At 36.9% G+C, this 19,412-nt stretch overlaps 1 long non-coding RNA gene across 1 annotated transcript; it reads left to right on the plus strand.

Annotated features, from left to right (window-relative positions):
- The first annotated feature begins 640 nt into the window (after positions 1-640).
- LOC126831616 (uncharacterized) lies at positions 641-12,842 on the plus strand. Its single transcript, XR_007684221.2, has 9 exons — positions 641-758; positions 5,389-5,430; positions 5,800-5,862; positions 7,530-7,601; positions 9,169-9,219; positions 10,724-10,792; positions 10,922-11,005; positions 11,884-11,940; positions 12,788-12,842. It is a non-coding gene; the product is annotated as an uncharacterized LOC126831616 (long non-coding RNA).
- Positions 12,843-19,412: the final 6,570 nt, after the last annotated feature.

Raw genomic sequence — 19,412 nt, forward strand, 5'->3', positions numbered from 1 at the left:
TGAGCCGAAAGTCCATCAACCAAATTTCAACACTTCAGGCACCAGCCTAACTGAAAATAATCGATGAATTTATTCATCAAATTGGTAATGATGCTCCAAAATCCGAGATCTGTCACATGGAATATACTATATGAGCCAGCAACCGACCATGAATTGTGACGTCATGGATGCGCAAATGTCCAGTTCGTATTATAATTGTAAATTGGGAAGGTAATAGGGCTGGACTAACTCTGTATAATTTTTGCCCTGAAATTTTATTGTTTCATTCTGTTTCCTGCTAACTCCCCCCCCCCCATTTGTATAAAATATTTGATTATGGTATGCAACATGGCAGCTATGCCAATGAATCAATATATTTTATTTTCTTATTCTTTTTTCTGAAGAGTTAATCAACCACATGTATACAACTTGTTTATAATATTCAGCATGATGGTCATGCGAATAAATGAAACATATCTTTTATTCCTTTTATTTCCGCCACATTAATTATATGTTGTGCCAAACCCCAAACACATAATGTACAATGGAACACATGTTATCAGGTATTTGTGTATAAAACAAACGATAAACTCCGTGTTCAACAGTCTAATTGTTTCGCGTACTCTTGTTCTATAGTATAGTATAGTAATATAGTATTACCATCATGCGTGTTATTTTGTTGATTGCATTGGTATTCACCACTGTTGTAAATGTCTCTGGAAGCTGGATCTTTGACTTAGAGGTAGATAGTGCCCATATGTGTGAATCCTGCGGCCAAAGTGAGTATTTTTTAAATATTTATTTTCTATTTTTATGAAGACGTGCACCCCACTCCCTCGGAACACCAGTTTATATTTTATAAACACGACAATCAGAAAAAACCTAGTTTTTAATTACACATAATGTTAACTATATACTTAAAATATTAACGCATCACGTGTCTTTCACACACGTCAAATTTAACACAGTGTGAAAACTATTGTTTATAATAACCATAATATACTATTCAAAAAAAGTAGGGGATATTTGATTTTGGGGGCATAATACTAAAATATGCAAATGACTACGAAAAAAGTCACTATAGAACCTAACAGAAGAAACATTTCCAGTTACATGTGACGCCCAAACGCACCAATAGCTACCGCATGGAATGCAGGTGATGCTTGGGATCATCATGGGGGTCCAACCCAAGATTTTCACGACTCTGACTTTGAATGTTACAGTCATTGTGGCATTGAATTCCAGGGTGGAAACATCAGTTTAATTGTTTTAGTGACCAGAAAACAAATTTTGATATGCGTCGGCTTACCCAAAATGAAAGGTTACGTGCCCATGGCATGCTACAGATCGGCACAACACAGGCGGTTGTGGCGCGGACGATGAATGTTTCTCAGTCTGTCATAAGCAGGCTATGGTCCAGATACCGTGATACACAATCTGTACAGGACAGACCACGCTCAGGTCGACCAAGGGCGACAACTCAAGCCCAGGATCGATTTATCCGTACCTTGGCCTTGAGAAATCGTGTCATCACAGCAAATCAGATCAGCGCTCGTCTTCAAACAGACACTGGTGTGAGAGTGAGTGGCCAGACGATTCGGAATCGACTGCATAGGGGTCACCTTCGCGCCCGACGTCCTCGCGTGATCCCTTGTTTGAGAGATTATCACATTCAGGCAAGACGTCGTTGGTGTAGGGATCGTCAACACTGGGATAATCGACACTGGAGCAATGTGATGTTTTCAGATGAGTCAAGGTTCACTGTTGATTTTTTGGACAGACGTAGGAGGGTGTGGCGTCGTCGAAACGAGCGCTTCCAAGACGTTAACGTCATCAGACATGATCGATTTGGGGGTGGTTCTGTTATGGTGTGGGGAGGCATCACTGTTGCTGGAAGAACGACTTTACATGTTGTTGCAGGGCGTGTTACAGGCCAGTACTACCGGGACAACATCTTGGCAGTCCATGTTGTGCCGTTCGCACGACGTCATGGCCGCCGTTTCATCTTCCAGGATGACAACGCAAGATGTCACAGGGCCAGGATCGTTACAGGTTACCTCCAACAACAGAACATCACCACATTACCTTGGCCAGCACTGAGTCCCGACCTCTCCCCCATCGAGCATGTCTGGGACATGCTTGGACAGAGGTTACGTCAACGTCAACAACGTCCTGCCAATGTCCAAGAACTTGCTGCTGCGTTGCAACAGGAATGGGACAATCTGGACCAAAATGACCTTAGACGTCTCATTAGGAGTATGCCACGTCGGATCAATGCTTGTTTGGCAAACAGAGGAGGATTTACCCGTTACTGACTTGGTTGTGATGCTGTGGTAACTTTGCTGTTTGACCCCGGGTATCATTTTACCCTTATAATGGTCAGTCTGTGCCTTACTTAGTCTAACGATCATTTGGAATAAATCGATGAATGTGAACTTCATTTCATTTTGTCATTTGTTTCTTCGTCAATTTCATTAGGTGACTTTAATAACACTTAAAAATCAAATATCCCCTACTTTTTTTGAATAGTACAATGTGACATGTCAAATTACACATTCTTAATCACCTCGCATGAACAATTCAAAGCAAAATTTATTTAATGACAAAATAGCATTTAGCAAATATATATTTAACGTTTATATTAGGCCTACGTGTCTAAAGCAAAAATGAAATACATAAAATTATATACCGTATATATATCCAACACATTTTTTAAAAAGTGTCCTATTCTTACCTTAACCTCGTATTAAACTCATATTAATGACTTTGCGATAATCTCCCAATTTAACGAGCCATTAATTTTAGTTTTCTCATGAAAAACTATTACCTTGATCCCTAGATTTAATTACATGGGATTTTATACTTAATCCTGCCTCTTCTTTTTAAAAGTTAAATTACCATAATTCTGAAACTTGGACAAACGGTCTCAAAATTACATAGTTTTACTTGGCTGAACACATGTACGACACAAAATCACAAATAATAGCAATCTAACCTTTTATTCAAAAGCTAAATTTCCCAATTTAGTCTTACACGACTAAAACCATAATTCTGAAACTTGGACTGGAGTCTCAAAACTATATTAGCTTTAATTAGCTAACCACATATACCAACGACACAAAAACACACATTTTAACGAATCAAAGTAGAAACATGCCATCTCTATCCTTAGCTGTGCCATCTTCCCACCTTGACCCGGAGAAACATTAATTCCTTATTTCATTTCCTATTCCGTTTCCTTATCATTATTCCTTAGTTATACGAAAAATTATTCCCACCTTGATCCGGAGACAACATTAATTCCTTATTTCATTTCCTATTCCGTTTCCTTATCATTATTCCTTAGTTATACGAAAAAAAATTTTTTTTTTTTAAACCTACGCCTTATAACCACTTTAATTTCAAATTGTATTACTCAAATTAACTATACTTACTACAGGTCATCTTAACCTGATAATATACATACCTAACAAATGATATCATATTGTTTATAAACCTTTTATCAAAATATGAATATATTTTATTCTCTATAAAGTTGCGTTTTAAACATTTTATTCTTTTTATATCTTATAATATTATCTGGTCTGTAAACAAATTAACAAATTCAATTTTCCAGACAAAATGTATTTGTATTTACCCAATTTTTCGAATATTTCCACCAAAAAAAAAAAAAAATGTTCTTCCACCAGATTTTTTTTTTCCAACCAGATTTTTTTCTGCTATTTTCTTTCGCACCAGAATTTTTCTTGTTGCTTGTTTGTAGGATTTTCTTCTTCCAAAGATGTTGCTTACACTAAAGGTCGAAACTGAGTTACTGCGCCAAATAGAATATGTATTCCTCTTCCAAATGTCTTCCAGGGTACTCGATCTCGTAGTCACGTGCACCAAATCAAATATATATTCTTCTAGATTCCCTTGAAGGTTGATTTTGGTCACGGAAACCAAATCAAATATGTATTCTTCTAGATGCCCTTGAAGGTCGATTCTGGTCACGGAAACCAAATCAAATATGTATTCTTCTAGATGCCCTTGAAGGTCGATTCTGGTCACGGAAACCAAACCAAATATGTATACTTCTAGATTCCCATGAAGGTCGATTCTGGTCACTGAAACCAAATAGGATATGTAGATTCCCTTGAAGGTCGAATCTTGTCACGGCTACCAAATCAAATATGTAGCACCATGGAGAGCGGGAGAACCAACTCTGGTCTCCACATCCTACGTGCGATCCATGCATATGTTCTTACTACATATCTTAGGAGCCTTGTGGTCGTCTAGAATTTGTCTCTAGCTGTCTTTGCTTCTGCTTCACGTTGTGTATTTACTTCTTACTGTTTTCGTAACACGTTTGTTTTCTTAGCAGTTATAACAATGCAACAGTTCGTTTTTATATTTTATATATCATAGCTGCTTACATATGGATACAATGCAAAATAGAAGAAAGTCATTCTTAAACACTGGGCGAGTCTACTGATATAAACTGTTACATCTTTTCCCTTCTGGAATGAAGCTGTTGTCTAGAAACTCAGATGGTATACTCTCCGGAATCTAATGAAAGTCTGCCTTAAAAGTTTACCATGATTTCCTTTATAGGACATATGGACACCACGCACAGAAAAGCCTATTCATGGCCTTGAACCTGTGCAATTTCTGATATGATTGGTTAAATTAAGCCAAATGATGCAATTAGTATATTTCCACTCACGTGTAATCTGGTAACATGTTGTTGACACATAGAGGCAGCTATGTTTTGGTTCTGTAACTCTTTTTATGTGTCAACCTGTCACTTATTCACTAAGTTGATTTAAGTACAATTCTACATATATGTGAATTTAATAACCTGCTAAAGATATTAATTAATGAAATATACTGCCATCATTAATTTCAAGAGCAAAAGCAAACATTCTAGCAATATTAATACATATGATCCCAGAGGACAGTTAGGATGCATTTTCTGTTTGCTTCGCCTGGGTACTAGTACAATTCGATCGCTCGGCTGTCCGTCACACATTTTGGACACAATAACCCTGCTTTAATTGAGACTTAATTCAATATATAGCTTGATATTCATAAACAGTGTATAATACGAACAATAATATTGATTTTAACTGAATTAAATTTATTATTATCGGGGTTGTCTCCTATCTTCAATTTTTCCTTTCGAATCAGACTCATTCAGTCTGTTGATTTCTGTGATTTGTCGAGACATGGCCACCCCCTCCCCTAACCCCTTCCTTTCGAATCAGACTGATTCAATCTGTTGGTTTCTGTGATTGTGTGGGCCTATTCGCCACGTTTCACTGATTTAAAAAAATTTTCAGTACAAGCACAATTGAAAATAGTGAGGAAATGTCATATTTACATTTTAACTAAAATGCCACGTCGTCATGGATTTTGTTCCTATTTCAGATTCTGAAGACACAACACCAGTTAAAGAGAGTGAGAAAAAAGGTTATATTTACACGTTTACTATAATTTGATTAAGTCATGTTGTAGACGTGTATAACACGAAGTTGCTGTTCGAGATACAAAATTTCAATTGATGCAATGACAGATGATTTGGTATCTGGACCTAACAATAAACCTATCAAATAAATATATTAGGAACAAGAAGGACAAAATCTTACTATTTTAGATTGAATGTGAAATGTTTACGTGGACAATGTGTTGTGAGTTGTGTCTCTCTATTGAATGATCACTGTTCCAGGTGGTGAATCACATAATCAGATGCTGCGATTAACATCCAGGGCACAATGATATATCACATATCTAATAATAAGTGTTTATTGATATTAACAACATTATAATATTATTCTTCAGTGAGAGAATGTAACGTGACAGAGTGTAGGGGTGTGTGTATCATACAAAGATGTAAAACCGATGGTAAGATACCTAGTCTTCTAAACCAATCCAGTTATATATTATCCAAATAACACTGAAATAACTATAATGTTGTATACCACACGATACAATTATATGGAATTTAAAAGGTGGTATTTACTGATAAAATTTAAATTCCATAATATTATTTGTGGATTAACTAGACATATTCCTTGGATTGCTTTGTCAAATGGCACTTAATCATTTTTATACAGCCACAGGTTCATGTGGACGAATATTGTAGGCGCCCCTGTCCGTCGGTCCGTCCGTCCGTCCGCTCGTCCTTCCGAGTTTCTGCCTGTTCACATTTGTTTGTGGACACTCTACAGGTCACCATAGTAATCTTATTTTGACGAAGCTTAAAATATAGGTTGATATCGCAAAGATCTCGATTCTTTACGATAACTTCATGTATCGGACCGCATCTTCATGGATTATGGCCCCTGATAGAACCAAGCTTGTGATCACAATTTTTTAAATCCGATTTTGATGAAACTTGTAATGTATGTTTATACCCCAAAGATCATTTCGATATTCGCGCATATCGGACCGTAACAGCCTGGATTATGGCTCCTGATTGGTAGAAAAATCGCGTTTTTACATCCGATAAAAAACTGTTCGAATATATCACTCTTAAACAATAATGACGGATGAGTACGAATTTCGGGAAAATTGTACCGACACTGCCAGATAAATTAGTCGCTCCTTGTACGCACCTGGATTACGCCTCCTGCTTCTTGTCGAAAAATTCTGCTTTTATTTTGTGGACCCACTAGAGATCACAATTTTTATCCGATTTTGATGAAACTTAAAATGAGTGTTTACATACCAAAGATCTTGGTTCCTTTGGGCTATACTATAACCCTAACCCTAACTCCCCGCAAACAGAGGACCAGGTTCTTTGTTACCTATTTAGGTTGTTTTCCGGTATTTAGTGTGTTTTCCGGTGTTTTCCAGTATTCAGTATAACATGGTGTTTTCCGGTAGTTTTCCGGTGTTTTCCAGTGTTTTCCGGTTGTTTTCCGGTATATAGTATTGCCGGTTCCTTTTGATATTGTCGTGTGTTGGATTGTACACTATTAAAATTATTATATAGTTTTACCATTATTAAACTGAGAGAAATGTTGCCATCATTTTAACTGTATTTTAACCTTGCATGGTATTTCACTGTCTGTAATGTAACTTTACGGCCAGCTATTATACATACAAGGTACATGTACATATCTGTAAACGGATGGTATTATTAAGTGCATTCACATTTGCAATAACCTATTTCTCTAAAATAGACTGACTGAATAGTAAATATTTTGCACAAATTTCTATATGTGTTCAAAGGGGGGACTAACCGATGTACTTAAATGTAAGTTAACAAACCATGTGATCTGAAAAATCCGACACTGTATTTTTACTATGTTTATAACTGTAAATATACATATAATTTTAACAGTGTAACATCCTGGATTATAGCCTCTGATTGTACGAAAAATCGCCTTATTTTTTTTAGCTTGTTCTCTCTCCGTCTCTTGCAAAATGTGGGCTTATCGTCCATGGCAGCCGCTAGGTAATATTTTTGAATAGGTAAATAAGTATATGGATAAAACATAATTTTTCCTGAACTAAAATATCTAACTTGTCAATCATCTAACGTGTAATTTGATTGTATTTTTCAGCTAACAATTGTGGTGGTAAAGCCTGTACTACAACCAACCAAGTGTGTATTGATGGTACGTGTGTAAACATAAGTAAGTATACCATGTTACCTTTCTGTTAATTTATGTATATAAATAACTTTATTACCGTAACTCAGAAAGGAATTGCTAACGTACTTACAAACAGCTAACTATTTATAAACAGTTGAATTTAAACTCGGGTTCAAAGGGTTATCAAATACAATAAAATTAGTGAAAAGTATCATCAAAACTATCCAACGTTGTCAAGATTTCATAAAAATCTTGAAATCTTGGTAGAAACTATGGCGCTGTACGACTTCCTGATTTTACAAGGTTTACAAACTGTTGATACTTTAACTATGATGTAATAAATTGCATAACGAATTCACGATGCAGTCTGAAAAAAGGGCATGCCCATCTTTAATATGTTGATCACATGTTTCAACACAATCCGTGAATTGGAGTTAGCACCCACAAAAGGCTAACCATTAATATGTTCTTATATATGGCTGTGTGAAGTTAACTCGATTTTCGTTTTTCGATATTGGCGATATTTAAACTTGAATCTCAAAAAAAGCTGATTTGATGGATGTATATCAACAGAATGTCTCCAAAACATATTTGATTAAATAGGTATTCTAAAACGAACTAAAAATATCATAAATGGGGATGCCTGAGCAGTGCATTCACTTAACAAATGTTCTTTCTCCTTGTTTTTTTTTCGATATTCAAACTTGAATCTTAAAAAAGCACATTTGATGGATGTATATCTACAGAATGTCTCCAAAACACATTTGATTAAATCAGTTTTGTAAAACGAACTAAAGATACCATAAATGGGGATGCCTGAGCAGTGGATTCACAAAAACACTGCACTTTTTCCTTGTTTTTTGATATTGGCGAATGTCAAAAAACGAGCTACCCGTTTTTCGATATTCAGGCTTAATGGACTTAGCTTTATGGATTATGGTCCCTGATTGTTCGTAAAATGGCATTTTTAGCTTGCGGATTCTCTAGAGATCACAATTTTTTTTCCGATTTTAAAAACCGTTCAAATATTTCACCATTTCACCATAATGAAGGTTGAATTCGAATTTCGGGAAAATCGAAATGAAACTGCCCCCCAAAAAAGGGCCGCTCTTTGTTCGCAAATTGTGTAAAAGTATGCAATACAAAGGTTGTCAACCCTCTAGAGGTCACAATTTTTGTCCGATTCTGATGAAACTTAAATCATATCTTTATATCCCAAAGATCTCAGTCCCTTTTGATATTTGTGCATTTCAGGCCATAACTTTCTGGATTATTGCCCCTGAGTGTACAAAAAATCCCGTTTGTTTTTAGCTTGTTCTCTATCCATCTCCTGTAAAATGTGGGCGTATCCTGCCTGGCAGCCGCTGGTTATGTGAATCCACTGCTCGGGCATCCTCATTTATGATATCTTTAGTTCATTTTATAAAACTGATTTAATCAAATGTGTTTTGAAGACATTCTGTAGATATACATGATTAAAATCTGTATTTTTGAGATTCAAGTTTGAATATCGAAAAACGAGTAACTCGGTTTTCGATATTCACCAATATTGAAAAACGAAAATCGAGCTAACTTCACACTGCCGTTATATACATATTTTATATTTCAGGTAACAATTGTGATCCAACAGATGACATATATAACACTTGTTCAGATATAGGTATGTTGTTTGTTGTACTAACTTACAACATTATATAATTATATAATATTTAGTTGATCTACAGTCATTTAACCAGTACATGTTGGCATGTTAGGAATTATATGATCAAATGAATGACGATATACACTATGAAAGGCATCGATATTTCCGCGCACATGCGCACGGCGTGCGCAGGCACATTGGCTTGAAATTTTTTTTTTGCAGGCACATTTTTAAAGATGTAGCCACGCCGGGCGGCGCCTGCGCCCGGCACTATTTTTTGCCGCCCAGCACAAAGAAAAAATCGAAAAAGGCCCAGTCGTATTTAAACCCCTTCGTCCTTCTCTGTGCACAAACTCGGCGCTCGAAATTTACCACGGCAATTAAACGGCAAAGCCATGGTAAAAGCCGACGTACGCAAACCATGTCTGTCACGGCATAATTTATTTTTGTGTGCCGTAGTAGACCCTATCACCCCAAATTAGTTTAAAGAAAGATGTATTGGTATTTTGTTTATTTATACTTAGAAGATGTGTAGGCCTAGGTCTATTCATTTTACAATTATTCTACGGTCTTTATATTTGTTTATGTGCCGTAAATAGGTCACCCAGACCAATTTACGGCACTCCAATGTTAAAGGTTTGAATGTCGTAATTGTCCAACACGTGCCTGCAAATTTTCACGATGATCTTATTTTATTTCTTACCTGTGTTGACCGTGGATTTGCTACGGCCCGAGAGTAGGACTAGGAGGACGATGAGAGCTTTCTCAGTTTCTGCCTGACCTGATTCTCATTCCACCGTAATAATAATAATATTCGTGAGACACGTACAACAACTTTACAAACAAGTCAAATAATACAACGTGTTTTAATTATCAATATCTACCTGTTGTCATAATTCGTTGTACTCAAATAAAACACAAACACCGTTTTAATAATTTTTAATCTCAAAGTAATAAAGTAATATTTGAAAAAAACACCACAAAAAAAAACAACAAATACCGAAAGGTCCTCAACTTATCTATCCAGAGAAACAGAGTGGGGCGGGACAATTTTATGCTCGGTCGGGTGGTGTCAAAAAGTTTTTAGATCCCTGTATCATTGATGAAAATTAAGTGAATTTGGTAAAATTTGAATATATAAATGGAAATTTGATTTGCAATAACCAAATACAAAAGGCAGCAGATGCTCTGAAAATACACCAAGAAGGGTTAAATTTTTATAAAAGACCACGCCCCCCTCCCAAAATTTTTGGGCCTCGCTCCGCTCGCCAAATATATTTTTAACATCACTCACCAAATCCTGGCTACATCCCTGTGTTTCATTATGACCCTGCAGGCACATTTTCAAGTGTGTGCGCAGGCACATTCGACTTTTATAGAGCCCTGCACTATGACAACTGGACTGTTATCATCAATGTAACAACATAAAGAAAACTATATATCCATGTTTAAGCCTAGGCGAGATAAATAAACCACAAGTATTGTAATAGCGTCCAGTACTCTAATAGTTCAATTGTTTCAGGTGATCAGTGTGGTGGGGGTGGTGAATTCTGTAGCGATTCTAATAAATGTGTAAATGACGCGTGTCGGTGTAAGTATAATATAGATATATGTTATTCATAACACTTCTGTTTCTATTATTAATACTGTTCTATTTGATCGTGTCGACCTTTTATCTTATGAAAACACAGTTGTATATTATAAAGTATATTTATTATAGATACAGGTAACTGTTTTACACAAACTGGTGTGCTTTGCCAATCCGGTGGTTCTTCTGGCACGTATTTAGGTGGTGTTTGGCTCGGTAAATATGATTTATATTTTAGACAGTGGGTCAATTATATATACTATAGACAGTGGGTTATTTATACAAACCCGATGTATTTAAACAGTGGGTCATTTATATATGCTATAGACAGTTGTTTCATTTATATATGCTATAGACAGTGGGTTATTTATACAAACCCGATGTATTTATATATTTCAAATATAGCATTTCTAGATATCTGTAAATTTATTTCATTTCTATTATTGTGTGATGCATACAACTCTAGAGGGTATGATCATCATGTAAAGACAGTCTGTTCAGAGCCTGTTTGTTGAGAGAGACAGAGACAGAGAGAAATGGGGTTTAACGTCCACTCGATACAAACTAGGTCATTTCGGGACTAACACAGGTTTAAGTTTATTTCTATAATTCGCTTGCGCGTGCGGTGTTTAGCAGTGGGAGGAAACCGGAGGAAATCCTTGACGTTGGACAGGCGACCCTACACCTTGTCACGTACGGGGAAGCGAAACCACGCCAGTTGACTCAATGACAGGCTTTATGATACAGCACCTGTTGAGACTGACACTGTAAGGTCAATAATAAACATTATGTAATAACACCGTTTTCTAATCAGACTATCGGCCAATATTTGATCTTATAAAAGTGGTTGGGTGGCCGAGTGGTCTAACTCACAAGATTTTGATTATATGACCTGCTATCCATGCAAGTAGTATTTGCTTTGCCCAACTGTAACAACCGCGTGGTCGAAATACAGCGTGCAGTATTAGTCCCGAAAGTACCTAATCATTCTAGTTGAGGGGCTGTTATCCCCTCCCTTCAATCTGGATTGAACACATGTTTTAATAGATATTTTGGTATTGTTGTGTGTAATGATATATTAATTATGTTTATAGTACCCTGTGACGACAAGGAATGTGGATATTTCACACGTCTTGGTGAATACTGTGGAGGTAAATATTCACTATTCTATTAGTATATATCACCTACCGATATCATCTGATTTCTTAATAAATATAGCTAACAAACACATAGTTTGAACTCTCAATCGATCTCTGCCCCGGATAATGGCTCTCAGTTATTAAATAAACAATAATTGACTGATTTCTACACACGATTGTATTAGAAATTATCACGTTTGGACAAAATTTCAAGTTATTTTTTTGAGTAAACTTATGCATAAAGTCTTTGGTTAATACGAGGATTATTCGGCCACTGAAATTGAACCACCATGGCATCGTCAAACACCTGTTTCAATCCATTAAAATTTAGCTGATTAACATTATAATGTAAATGTAACATATTGCTTTTCCAAAGAATCTTGTTTTCTTATATAAAAAAAGTAAGTCAATTTTATGACCAGAAACGAGTTTCATTAAGGCTTATGGCGGCTTGTTTACTGTTAATATCAATCTGGTTAACACACAGATCCTATTTCGTTTCGTTTTTATAGTTTAAAATTTCGTTTTACTTGTTTTTACTACACTTGGATCTGGAAGACTTGTTATTTAACTTGAAATGAGGGGTCAGCCAATCAAATGGCCTGTCGAATCGAGTGTTTGACCTTTTTTGCCCGGAACTGTGGGTAATCCACTAATAACATCAATGCTGATTGGTTAATCAAATGTCTGACGTCATAGGTCAAAAGTCGGTCTTTTGACCCCTGACGTGACCTATCGCAATAACTTGTCAGATCTTAATGTAGTGTAGACCATCGAAATTATAAAAAAAACGAAACGAAATATAGATCTGTATTTTAATCAGATTGTGATAATATAAACCATGTTTTGTATTTTTCAGTACCTAAATGTGGAGAATTATTGTGTCGAGTTTTCATGTAATCAAACTTATTGCTGTTGTTCAGAGAGCAACTATTATTATATTCAATAAAATAAATTGTGATATTTAACCAATTATATAAGGTGTAATATAATAAATTGTGATATTTAACCATTTATATAAGGTGTAATATAATAATTGTAATATTTAACCATTTATATAAGGTGTAATATAATAATTGTAATATTTAACATAATAAACTATATTGTAATATTTAACATAATAAACTATGTTATTCTTCCAGGGATGGTATTTTTGTCCATAAGAAAATATGATATAAACTTTGTCTTACTGGAATTATGGGATATTCTCATTTTACGTACGCGTAAACTTAGACGGTTTATAAGCAAAATAAAGTCTTCGACTTCGGTTATGTTGGAGAAGAGAGACTTCAGAAAAAAACTCTCGACAGAAAAACATCGACATGCCATCCGCCGTTTTTGCTTGGTTATTTTGTTCAATCTTTCTTCCGCCGGTATAAACGTGACAATGAGTAGGGTCGCCTGTCCAACCTCGTGGGTTTTCTCCGGGTCCTCCGGTTTCCTCCCACTGCTAAAGACCCCTACGCGCAAGCCAATTATTGAAATAAAATTAAACCATATGTTAGTCCCGAAATGACCTAGTTTGTGTCGAGAGGACGTTAAACCCCATTTCTCTCTCTCTCTCCGCCGGTATAACCTCGATCTCGTGCTTTATCCTACACATAATGATGACGATGTACTCATTTACACAAATCAACCAGCTTTTTTCACAGTACTATATTATTTCGCATTCTAAACGTTCCAGGTGCCTTATGTGTCATTTTGGGTTGAATCATGCATGATTTTGTAGGGATCAGACCACTTGGGAGAATTACCTTAAGGGGACCCGAAGCAGCATACAATTAAAAAAATTACATTATAACAAAAATACATAACAAACGCACTTTAGAATATGAGATAGGCGCTGCCATGTGCACTACTAATTCAAAGGCGTAGAGTAAAGAGGCCTAAATGTAACATGATACCTAATACAATAGAATCCAGTTGATATTTATGCCATATCAAAACGTCCAGTGACGACAACATACGGTGTAATAATTATACTGTGGTACACTGTGATTTACAAATAAAATACACTCACAATAAAAAGACAGAAAATAAACATGAAACGACTAGAATAGATATTAAAGTAAGTCTACACTGATTACAGTAACCTTAGTGGAACAGGTATATTTTTATACCTCCCTCTTTCTATCTTTACCTGACGTGAGCTGGGGATGATACTCTGGAAGGCTAGAGATTGGTTTTTAACGAGCGTATAAGGTCTTAATTGCTAATGATTAGTAAAATCAGGCGGAAATCATACATTTGTTAGCAGGGTGTTAAATTTGCATATTAGTCTTTGTAAAACGATTTTTATCTATTTCAAAATGGAAGCTAACTATGTTACTTTTATTGTAGCTTACAATGTCCGTGTTGTAATGCTGGGAGATGTTGAGGTACATCACTGTATTAGTTGATTTTTAGTTTGCAATGGCTGTGACGTGTTGTGTTGATATTGTGTACGTATAACATATATTATGTGATAATGCAGAAGGTGATAGGGGAGACAACTATACAACTATAGTTTTGGCAAGGCTGGATCAGACTGATAATTCGGTCAAAGCGTCACTTTGTAGCAACTAATATATTTTCTTACAAAGGTACCACTGCAGCAGCCTAGGAATTGAATTCATAATTCTATTTATTTTTCATTGTTAAATATTACCTGTCGATTGTTGATCTAAATGTATAATATTTATAGTATTTATCACAATCTTATCTTCTGTGTGAACCGTTATAAATTTCAAAAGGATTCCTTCGATTATGAACAAACTAATTAAGGTTATCAACAACTTGCCAGGGTGTTTGAAATCACCCGCGGTTAAATGAAATCCATTGTATAATTAAATAGTCCAGCGAATAAAAAGCTCTCTCTTGAAAAATGCCCCCCCCCCACCAAACTTTGAAATGGAAGCAAATTATGTCAAACATGAATTGATACATGAATTGAACTATAGGTTAATAAACACATTTGTCATATTATGCTATCTTAATGGCCAGGAATGGAATGTGTATGTTGACCAAATTTGGTATGCAAGGTATGCAACTGCAAGGTATGGGGTATATCTATGGTCTAAAAACGTGATGGACTTTTTCGCCAATCATTATAATTAATTACGTAATATTTGGCCAAATGAATAATTAGAAGCGGAAATCTCGGCATATACAAGAAACTGGATTTGGGCGCTACGGCAGACATTCATGTAGTTCTTGTAGGGAGAAGATGTAGCAATGTTCTATCTGCAGACCCGCCGAGTCTGGCTGGATGGGGTTTGAGAGAATGAGTTTATTGTAATGTGATATGCATTGTACCATATGTAAGCAGCTCGGTATATAAAACTGTAGAAACTAAATGTGGTATTTGTTATTCCTGTTGATGATATCATTTAAGATGCAGTATATTTAACCACAACGTGAAGCTGTCATTAATGTGGGATGTCAAAGTGTAGTATTTAAAGATACAGCCAAACCAGTTAAGGATTTACATATGCGACCAGAAACAATACTAGGCGATCATGGGATGTTTCACAATATGTAGTAAGAAAAGATGCATGGGTTACAAGCCGGATGTGGCGACCGGTTTTCCGGCGTCCGCTCTCCACGTCTGACAGACGACCCATGGTGCTACACAGTCTAATTAGAAAAATATTGTATTTCATGCGCCGGTCAGGAGACACGAAATGTAAGGATATTACTAACTGGTAAACTTCTTGTATTTCATACGGCGGTCAGGAGACACGAAATGTAAAGATATCACTAACTGGTAAACTTCTTCTCTTATGGATGAGATAAATGATCATTTACCGTTAAACGTTTGACCCCGACGGTGGGCCAATGACGTGTAGATGTTTGACCCCGACGGTTGAGCAAAGTGGTCCAATGTTGTGGAGAGGTTCGATGCTGCCTTGTGCCAACTTCTTGGTTCCCTACCCCTAAGACTCAAATATAGTGTCTAGTACTGACGACCAGGATGACATTTTAAATACTTAAACACATATGATATAAGCTATTTATTCAAATTAAGTAAGGCAGGTTATATACTATTCAAAAAAAGTAGGGGATATTTGATTTTTAAGTGTTATTAAAGTCACCTAATGAAACTGACGAAGAAACAAATGACAAAATGAAATGAAGTTCACATTCATCGATTTATTCCAAATGATCGTTAGACTAAGTAAGGCACAGACTGACCATTATAAGGGTAAAATGATACCCGGGGTCAAACAGCAAAGTTACCAAAGCATCACAACCAAGTCAGTAACGGGTAAATCCTCCTCTGTTTGCCAAACAAGCATTGATCCGACGTGGCATACTCCTAATGAGACGTCTAAGGTCATTTTGGTCCAGATTGTCCCTTTCCTGTTGCAACGCAGCAGCAAGTTCTTGGACATTGGCAGGACGTTGTTGACGTTGACGTAACCTCTGTCCAAGCATGTCCCAGACATGCTCGATGGGGGAGAGGTCGGGACTCAGTGCTGGCCAAGGTAATGTGGTGATGTTCTGTTGTTGGAGGTAACCTGTAACGATCCTGGCCCTGTGACATCTTGCGTTGTCATCCTGGAAGATGAAACGGCGGCCATGACGTCGTGCGAACGGCACAACATGGACTGCCAAGATGTTGTCCCGGTAGTACTGGCCTGTAACACGCCCTGCAACAACATGTAAAGCCGTTCTTCCAGCAACAGTGATGCCTCCCCACACCATAACAGAACCACCCCCAAATCGATCATGTCTGATGACGTTAACGTCTTGGAAGCGCTCGTTTCGACGACGCCACACCCTCCTACGTCTGTCCAAAAAATCAACAGTGAACCTTGACTCATCTGAAAACATCACATTGCTCCAGCGTCGATTATCCCAGTGTTGACGATCCCTACACCAACGACGTCTTGCCTGAATGTGATGATCTCTCAAACAAGGGATCACGCGAGGACGTCGGGCGCGAAGAGGACCCCTATGCAGTCGATTCCGAATCGTCTGGCCACTCACTCTCACACCAGTGTCTGTTTGAAGACGAGCGCTGATCTGATTTGCTGTGATGACACGATTTCTCAAGGCCAAGGTACGGATAAATCGATCCTGGGCTTGAGTTGTCGCCCTTGGTCGACCTGAGCGTGGTCTGTCCTGTACAGATTGTGTATCACGGTATCTGGACCATAGCCTGCTTATGACAGACTGAGAAACATTCATCGTCCGCGCGACAACCGCCTGTGTTGTGCCGATCTGTAGCATGCCAAGGGCACGTAACCTTTCATTTTGGGTAAGCCGACGCATATCAAAATTTGTTTTCTGGTCACTAAAACAATTAAACTGATGTTTCCACCCTGGAATTCAATGCCACAATGACTGTAACATTCAAAGTCAGAGTCGTGCAAATCTTGGGTTGGACCCCCATGATGATCCCAAGCATCACATGCATTCCATGCGGTAGCTATTGGTGCGTTTGGGCGTCACATGTAACTGGAAATGTTTCTTCTGTTAGGTTCTATAGTGACTTTTTTCGTAGTCATTTGCATATTTTAGTATTATGCCCCCAAAATCAAATATCCCCTACTTTTTTTGAATAGTATATAATAAAGTTAAAATTTGAACTTTGAATTTTAATCACACTGAGATATAATACGTCACACGTCAAGAATATGTGACGATCGCAGCTACACCCGTGCTTCAGTACATATCACCCCGCTTCCACCACCCGAGAGACAAAGTAAGCGCCAGCGCGAGAGAAAGTAAGCGACCCAAAGCTGTGACGCATCGAGGGGGCGAGATTTCTCGCCGAGAGCGCCCCCCCCCCCCCCATCCCTCCGCTCTCCACTCAGGCTCTAAAAATTAAAAGCCCAGAATATTAAATATGATGCTTCGCTATGTGAAGGGGGGTTGGATGGCTGAATGGTTAGCGTGCGCGCGCTGTATCATAAAGTCTGTCATTGAGTCAACTGGCGTGGTTTCGAATCCCCGGTTGTACGTGACAAGGAGTAGGGTCGCCTGTCCAACCTCGTGGGTTTTCTCCGGGTCCTCCGGTTTCCTCCCACTGCTAAAGACCCCTACGCGCAAGCGAATTATTGAAATAAAATTAAACCATATGTTAGTCCCGAAATGACCTAGTTTGTGTCGAGTGGACGTTAAACCCCATTTCTCTCTCTCTCTCTCTCCCAAAAAAACATGTGCAGTATATTACATATTATTCGCCGGTATCTGGATTTTTGTTCTCGTCAACGGTTTTAGTGAACCACCGGGTTAGTAGTAAACTAGTGAGTGGGTGTCGCGCTGTGATAGACTGTTCAATCTGATTAAAATACAGAACTATATTTCGTTTCCTTTTTTTATACTTTTGATGGCCTACACTACATGAAGATCTCACCGGTTGTAGTGATAGGTCGCGTCAGACGTCATACGGGCGGCTTTTGATCCTATGACTTCAGACATTTGATTAACCAATCAGCATTGATGTTACTAGTGGATTACCCACAGTTCCGTGCAAAACACGCCTAAAGCTCGCCGTAACAGACCGTTTCATTGGCTAAAAGCTCACGGCACACGTCAATAATAACAACTCTTCCAGATCCTAGTGTAATAAAGACAAATGAAACGAAATTTTGAACCATAAGAACGAAACGAAATAGGATCTGTGTTTTAGTCAGATTGGAGACTGTACAACTATCAGATCCACTCGTTTACAAGAATGAGGGGTGTTGGATGACCGAATGATTAGGGCGTCCGCGAGGTATTATAAGGTCTGTCATTAAGTACATAGTATTTCTAATCAAACAGTATTTATCACATATTTATAACACATAGTATTTCTAATCAAACAGCATTAATCACATATTTATAACACATAGTATTTCTAATCAAACAGTATTAAACACATATTTATAACACATAGTATTTCTAATCAAACAGTATTTATCACATATTTATAACACATAGTATTTCTAATCAAACAGTATTTATCACATATTTATAACACATAGTATTTCTAATCAAACGGCATTTATTACATGTTTATAACACATAGTATTTCTAATCAAACAGTATTTATCACATATTTATAACACATAGTATTTCTAATCAAACGGCATTTATCATCAAACGGCATTTATCACATATTTATAACACATAGTATTTCTAATCAAACGGCATTTATCACATATTTATAACACATAGTATTTCTAATCAAACAGTATTTATCACATATTTATAACACATAGTATTTCTAATCAAACGGCATTTATCACATATTTATAACACATAGTATTTCTAATCAAACGGCATTTATCACATATTTATAACACATAGTATTTCTAATCAAACAGTATTTATCACATATTTATAACACATAGTATTTCTAATCAAACGGCATTTATCACATATTTATAACACATATTGCTTCTAATCAAACAGTATTTATAAAATATATTTTTATAGCAGATAGTATTTCTTATCAAACAGCATTTATAACTTATATTTATAGCAGATAGTATTTCTAATCAAACAGCATT

Source organism: Patella vulgata, chromosome 9 (genome assembly GCF_932274485.2).
Source record: "Patella vulgata chromosome 9, xgPatVulg1.2, whole genome shotgun sequence".
NCBI lineage: Eukaryota > Metazoa > Mollusca > Gastropoda > Patellidae > Patella > Patella vulgata.